The sequence below is a fragment of the Mytilus trossulus genome, chromosome 12 (assembly GCF_036588685.1).
Source record: "Mytilus trossulus isolate FHL-02 chromosome 12, PNRI_Mtr1.1.1.hap1, whole genome shotgun sequence".
Classification (NCBI taxonomy): Eukaryota; Metazoa; Mollusca; class Bivalvia; order Mytilida; family Mytilidae; genus Mytilus; species Mytilus trossulus.
This window is the reverse complement of record NC_086384.1, coordinates 8,874,455-8,881,948: the sequence shown is the minus strand read 5'-3', so window position 1 is coordinate 8,881,948 and position 7,494 is coordinate 8,874,455.

The window sequence follows — 7,494 nt, the reverse complement described above, 5'->3', positions numbered from 1 at the left end:
TGCCATGATACCAGAGGTAGAAGTGGCCATAGCCTCAAAAATGGCCACTTATGCCGTAGACCCGTACCAGTGCTTCAGCAAAGTGTTAAAAGGGGGAGGTGGTATCTATGTTTACAACGAAGTCGAAATGAATTATTCCCGGCTGGCCAAACAAAGAAATTCTCCACATATGGCCCATACTTCTTATTCCATTGATCTATACGAGTTTGTCAGCAAAGGGTAAGGAGGATACCCTGGTATATAACAAAGTCGAAATAAACTATTGCCGGATGGCCAAAAATAAAAGATGATCCACGTTTATCATGATACCAGAGGTAGAGGTGGGCCTTGCCTTTAAAATGGTTTATAGCACTTGTGCCAGCAAAAGGAAATGAGGATACTCTAGTATATCGCAAAGTCGTTATGAAATATTGCCGGCTGTTCAAACTACGAGATTCACCACATGGGCCATGCTACCAGAGGTATAGGTGGTCATTGCCTTTAAAATAGCCTATAGCACTTATATGGCATTTACCCGTACGAGTTTGTCAGTAAAGAGCTAAAATGAGGAGGTGGTACCTCTGTTCACATTAAAGTGAAAATAACTGTAGCCGGTAGACCAAACTCCGGGATTCTGTAAACAAAGGTAACACCTTTTATTTTTAACCCCTTGCAGGCAAAACCGTACAGGTCTTTAGAATTAGTGTTATATGCTATTTTAAAGGCAATTACCATATCTATCTCTGGTAAAATGGCCTACGTGGAGAACCTCTTAGTTTGGGCAGCCGGCAATACTTTATTTCGACTTTGTTGTAAAAAGAGGTACCATCTCCCCCTTTTGATTCATTATTGTCAAACTCGTACGGGTCTAGGGCATAAGTGCTATAAGAAATTTGTATGGCAATGCCCTCCTCTATCTCTGGTAAAATGGCCTACGTGGAGAATCTTTTAGTTTGGCCAGCCGGCAATTATTAAAGTGTATTTCAACTTCGTTGCAAACAGAGGTACCACCTTACCCTTTTAATTCATTGTTGTCAAACTCGTACGGGTCTTGGGCCTAAGTGATATGTGCCTTTTTTAAGGCAATGCCTACTTCTACCTCTGGCATCATACCCCACGTTGAGAATCTCTTGGCCAGCCGGCAATTGTTTATTTCGACTTTTTTATATACCAAGGTACTTCCCTAACCCTTTGCTGACTTACTCGTTGGCTTATCCCTTATTGTAAGTAAGTAAGTTCAATAAATATAAGACTATATGCCAGGTCTTTCTGACAACCAATTACAAACAAATTGGGGTTTATCTAATGAGGCTTTTCCCAGGATGCAATTGCTCGTAGACTGTATACAGTTGACCAAATAATCCACAAATTCCGCAAAAGGATCTTTTAATTATAGGCCATGTCCATTTAGACATTAAGCAACAAAAGCCCAGCATGACCGATGCATTTGTCTTTAACATCTCCGATATTGATTCCGCGTGGCCTTCCAATTGACATGAGTGTCCATTGGTGTTTATTGTTAAACCTTTGGAGCTATATCAGTTTGTGTGGAAATTAAGAGCCCGATGACCTTCCCTTGGTGATAACAACATGACCAACAACCATATCGTGTGTTACCAAAAGCCGTCAGCGATAGTTAAACCGACAATTTGCTACCTTCGTGGACAAAAGCCTGGCTTTTCGCTGGATCCTAATTAACATCTAGTGTTGTCACTACCATTTGCTGTAGTGATTTAGGTGCACAACATAACAGAAACATTCTTTGTAAATACTCTATGTTGATATTTTGACATTTGGATGGTTCATATACATTGTACCAATTGTAGCCGAAAAATGATAATGAAACATTTCTGTTTAAATAATATCGATCTATTGTTGGAATTGTAAATTTTCATATTCAATTTTTGTTTGTTTAAAGATGACTATTTTAAATAAAGATTTTAATTTTTTTAAAAGCAAGTGTTAGACTTGTGCTTTTATTGCCACTCAGTTCATATAACCTGTCATTTTAGTCGAGTCTGTAACTTTTGTTGCAGAAAGCTCGACATATGAATTGTGATCCGGCGGCGGCGGCGTAAGTTATCTTCTGAAAAGCTTAATATTTTAGAAGGTGGAAGAATTGGATGCTTCATACTCTGTATAAAGATGCCTCATGTTACGAAGTTTCTGTCAGTCACATGTCCAATGTCCTTGACCTCATTTACATGGTTCAGTGATCACTTGAAAAAAAAGTTAGAATAAGTTTTGGTGGTCAAGTCCACATCTCAGCTACTATAAGCAACAGGGCTAGTATATTCGGCGTATGGAAGGACTGTAAGGTGTACATGTCCAACTGGCAGGTGTCATCTGACCTTGACCTCATTTTCACGGTTCAGTGGTTATAGTTAAATTTTTCTGTCTTGGTCTGTTTTTCTCATACGTTATGCAATGAGTCAACAATATTTGTTGTATGGAATGATTGTAAGGTGTACATGTCTAGCGGGAAGATATCATCTGACCTTGACCTCATTTTCATGGTTCAGTGGTCAAAGTTCAGTTTTTGAGTTTTGGTCTTTTTATCTAATATTATATGCCAAAGGTCACTATATTTGGTGCATGAAAATATCTTATGATCTATATATAAGTCTCCCAGGTTTTATTTGACCATGACCTTAATTTCACGGTTCATTGCACAGTGTTAAGTTTTTGTGTTTTGGTCTGTTTTTCTTAAACTATAAGTAATAGGTCAAGTATATTTGTTGTATCGAAGAATTGTTAGCTGTTCATGTCTGCCTGGTATGGTTCGTCTGACCTTTACCTCATTTTCATAATTCATTTGGTCTTTGTTTAGCTATCTTGGTTAATGTTAAGTTTATGTGGCAGTTGTAATAAATCTTTATACTTAGGGCTATCAACATAATATTAATGATGAGTAAAGTAGGCGAGACATTTCAGTGTGTGTACTCTTGGTTAAATGTGCTTATTTATCCGAGTCCTGGACTGCATTCCAGTGGCTTTCATTCGTTTACTTTTGTGTAAATTTTATTCAGATCAGTATTTTTTCAAATGTTTTACCAATATTTTAGCTGCATGTAACATCTTGAACACTCAGAACAGCAAAACAAAATTTAGATTTCAGAAATAAATAGCCTTTAGTCATCGACGAATAGCCGATGACTTCAAGAGTTGTTTCCGTTAAAGGATGATTCCTTTTTTTGTGTGCAATACTTGCTCTTTCGGAGGCTCGAGGGTAATTTCAGCAACATTTCATTACAAATTTTATGAATTGGCTCAAAAATCAACCGAAAAAATCGAATGATTTTGGCCTCAGATTTATTTTTCAAATGTTTATATCACTGTAAAAGCCCCAAATTGTCTCCCTTTAGTGCAATAATGACATTTTGTTTTGGCATTAGAATTAAAATGTCTTTTTCAACTCATCGGTGACCTATAGATATTTTTTAAATATGCTTTACGTAAACTAAACAGTTGTAAAATTAAATCGATTTCTGTAATTGAGTTCTTTTTTTATTTCGATATATAATATATCTCTCCATTTCTCCTACTTTAGTATTAGTTCAACTTAAAAAAAAAGTACCATAACAAAAATGGTTGCTTCTTTCGAGGGCAGATTGTGAGCTTAAGTGAACGATAACCCCATGTTTTTATTTGATTTTTCTATTTAGTATATGATAAAAGTTCATCTAATGAAAAAACAAGCAAAATCCTACATGTATATTTAAAAAATAATGGATTAATACCCTCCAGTCCCCTTAACGACAAACAAAATAAATAGAACATTACGTTTAAGTATCACCTACAGTATTTTACAACCTCCATTGGTGATACAATATATGTATTTCTGCTGTTGTTTTATATCAGTTATTGTCCTGAATAATCATCTTTATGCGTTTTTGCGTTTTTGCGTTTCAGTTTTTATTGTGAAATTTCTTCAATCAGCCAAGACAAACTTTAAATTTCGCCTTAACGAGGTTTTCGCGAGAAATCCATGTATTATTATCGAATTACTACAAGTTTAATCATTGTCTAGTGCCCTAAAACGAGATTTTCCGAGACGCTGGGTTTGAAATGGGATACCCTATTTAATTTAAACAATATTTGCAATCTTTTCAAAAAGATGCAGATGGGAATTCTCGTTCCTTATGAAAGTGTTCGCAAGGAGTTAAATTATAAACTCCTTATAGGATTATCAAAAAGCAACTATTAAGAACCCCCTTGGAATAAAGATGTTCCAAGACAACGTGTTCGAGAGTTTGAGTTTAATGCATAACTTTTTAAAACTTAATGGACGGAGCAGGATTATCTTACTCTTCCAGTTAACCATACATCATCACAGTTGCATTGGTTCTTGTTGCTCAGATTTTAAATTTCAATGATTTCGTCCGAGACCACAATTGTCGTCCCTTGACTTTCGTTATTAGTCCCTAGTGATAACAGTGGGTTACTTGCCAATAATTCTGATACCCCTTACAAAATTATTTCTCCTTGTTTAATGCCTCAAATTGTAGGTAGGGGGGGGGGGGGAGGTTGAAATTACACTGTAAAAAAATTTGGGTCCAGAATTTTACAGGAAAGTAGTGATTTGATCCAGCTGAAAAATGTTAAAAAATAGCACTTCGGAAGCTGTCAAAAGATTTCAAGACACCCTTAACACAAAATTGTCCATATTTTGAGTTAGACGCGATGAAGTTTTCTATAATTTTGATATAATTTGTCCCAAAATTAGTACAACACACTGTAAAAGTTTCATTGAGAAAGCGCAGGTGGGATTTTTTAAATTTTCATTTATGTTCTAAAAGAAATGCACTACGAATTAATTGTGTTCTCGGACCATTTGTTTTGTGGACTGTTGTGTATCTTGTTTTTCATTCAGCTGCGGCTTTGTTGGTTTGTTTCAACCCTTTTTAGTGTGATTATCCTTTGGTACACTTTGCCTCTCTCTTATATATGATATCGCAATGATTATATAGATGTAAGCGTTCATATACATTTATATGGATACAATATTTAATTAAAATAGACATAATAATTAGATGAGTGAAAAAAAGAAAATAAAGTAATAATTGTACGTGTGAGGAGTTGGCATTCTTATAAAAAAGAAGATGTGGTATTATTGCAAATGAGACAACTATCCACAAAAGACCAAAATGACACAGACATTAACAGCATTAGGTCACCGTACGGCCTTCTAAAATGAGGAAAGCCCATACAGCATAGTCAGCTATAAAAGGCCCCGATAAGACAATGTAAAACAATTCAAACGAGAAAACTAACGGCCTTATTTATGTCAAAAAAATAAATGAAAAAACAAATATGTAACACATAAACAAACGACAACCACCGAATATACAGGCTCCTGACTTGGTACAGGCACATACATAAATAATGTGGCGAGGTTAAAGTCTTTTACACTAGAAATATTTTAGATCTTGTTATATAGACTAATTCTTATTCATTCTGGTCGTAAGTTAGTCTGTCATCCTCAAACGTGTGAGCAATGGTGTACGTACACAATTTGTAGAATACATGGGATATTCAAAGACTTAAACGAACGTTAGTGGCTTTGAAATAGCTGTCAGATAACTGCGAGTACTCTCAGATCTGTTCATTGTGTCTTTTTGTGTCGGGATGTATAAGTACCCGGCCACGTCCACTTGTATTTGTGTCTATCTGATGAGTTAAGCCTTTGTCAACTGATTTTTATAGTTCGTTCTTATGTTGTACTGTTATACCACTGTCCCAGGTTAGGGGGAGGGTTAAGATCCCGCTAATATGTTTAACTCCGGCACATTATTTAAATCTGTGCCTGTCCCAAGTCAGGAGCCTGTAATTCAGTGGTTGTCGTTTGTTTATGTGTTACATATTTGTTTTTCGTTCATTTTTTTTCTTAAATAAGGCCGTTAGTTTTCTCGTTTGAATTGTTACATTGTCTTATCGGGGCCTTTATAGCTGACTATGCGGTATGGGCTTTGCTCATTGTTGAAGGTCGTACGGTGACCTATAGTTGTTAATGTTTGTGTCATTTTGGTCTTTTGTGGATAGTTGTCTCATTGGCAATCATACCACATCTTCTTTTTTATATGCTCGAAACTTTAGAATAGTTTAGAAATTTATCAAATCAAATAATCCTTGAGTGATGGTTTCGTTATTGAAATTCTAAATTGATGTTTAACCGCGCTAAATATTATATATGATAATCATACGAATAAGTCAGGAACAGAGTTTCAATCTGTAATTCAATAGTTGCTGTTTGTTTCTGTATTTGTTTGTCGTATAGTGTTTTGTAAATCAATGGTTTTCTCGTTTGAATAGTTTTATCATTATGTTAAATGGTGTCGGCGTTTGCTACATGTGGAAGTGCACATATTTACGACATGTTATTGCTTAAACGCACAGTTTCTTCTTTCCGCTAATAATATATAGTCATCATTTGCACTTATATGCGAATGGCCGATTGACAGTCGCTCCAAAATATTTTGCAACATTTCAGTTAAAAAAAAACTTTTTTAAGTCTGGTAATATTTTCGTCATATTTCCAACAACTTTTTTTTTCTTAAACATTACAAATATTACAAATATAACAAACAAACAAACTTCATTTTTGGAACACTATCACAAAGTTTACGTAATACATGTGTAGCTATTTATTTAGATAAACTGTAATAATCCATACATTTCGGAATTATTTAGCAACTATATCCAAATGACGAGGAAGTTCGAGGTTATTCAAGTAATAAGATTAAGGAAACTTTGGTTAACACAACAGCATTTTCAACAAATTAGTTTATTTTTGTTTGACAAACTCGAAAAGAGGGGGAAAAGTAATAAAATGGTTACTTTAGCATTTACTTAATTTCTATCACGAAATAAATGCGTTTAATATTTTAGATACAGATATAATATAGTACATTCATAAATGTTAAACACTTTTTAATAGAAAATTTAAAAGAGATACATCAACAGTGTTTATTTTAGAATTGCTCAAGTCTGTAGGGCTTATTCCCGATTGTCCCACTTTTTTTAAAATTAAGAGCTCATATTGTCCCACATGAAAAGTTCTGACTGGTCCACATTATTTTATGAGGCGAAATGTTCTTATCCCTTGTTAGATTGTCTCTATGGCTTTGTTTCAGATATATAAGCCAAAATCTTCATTTTATGCGATGTTCTATTTTTAGACATTGCGGCCATCTTAATTATTGGGCGGGGTCATCGGATACTTTTTTGAAACTAAATACCCTAAGGATGATTTTGGCCATGTTTGCTTTAATTTTGCTAGTAGTGTCAGAAGAGAAGATTTTTGTAAAAATTAATGACGACGACGAATAATGAGAAAATGAGAAAAGCTCACTTAGTCCTATGGTCCAGGTGAGCTAAAAAGCAAAACGGACAAAAAGCAACGGACAAAAAGCAAAAGTGTCGGACAAAAAGCAAAATTATCGGACAAAAAGCAAAACGGACAAAAAGCAACGGACAAAAAGCAAAAGTATCGGACAAAAAGCAAAATTATCGGAC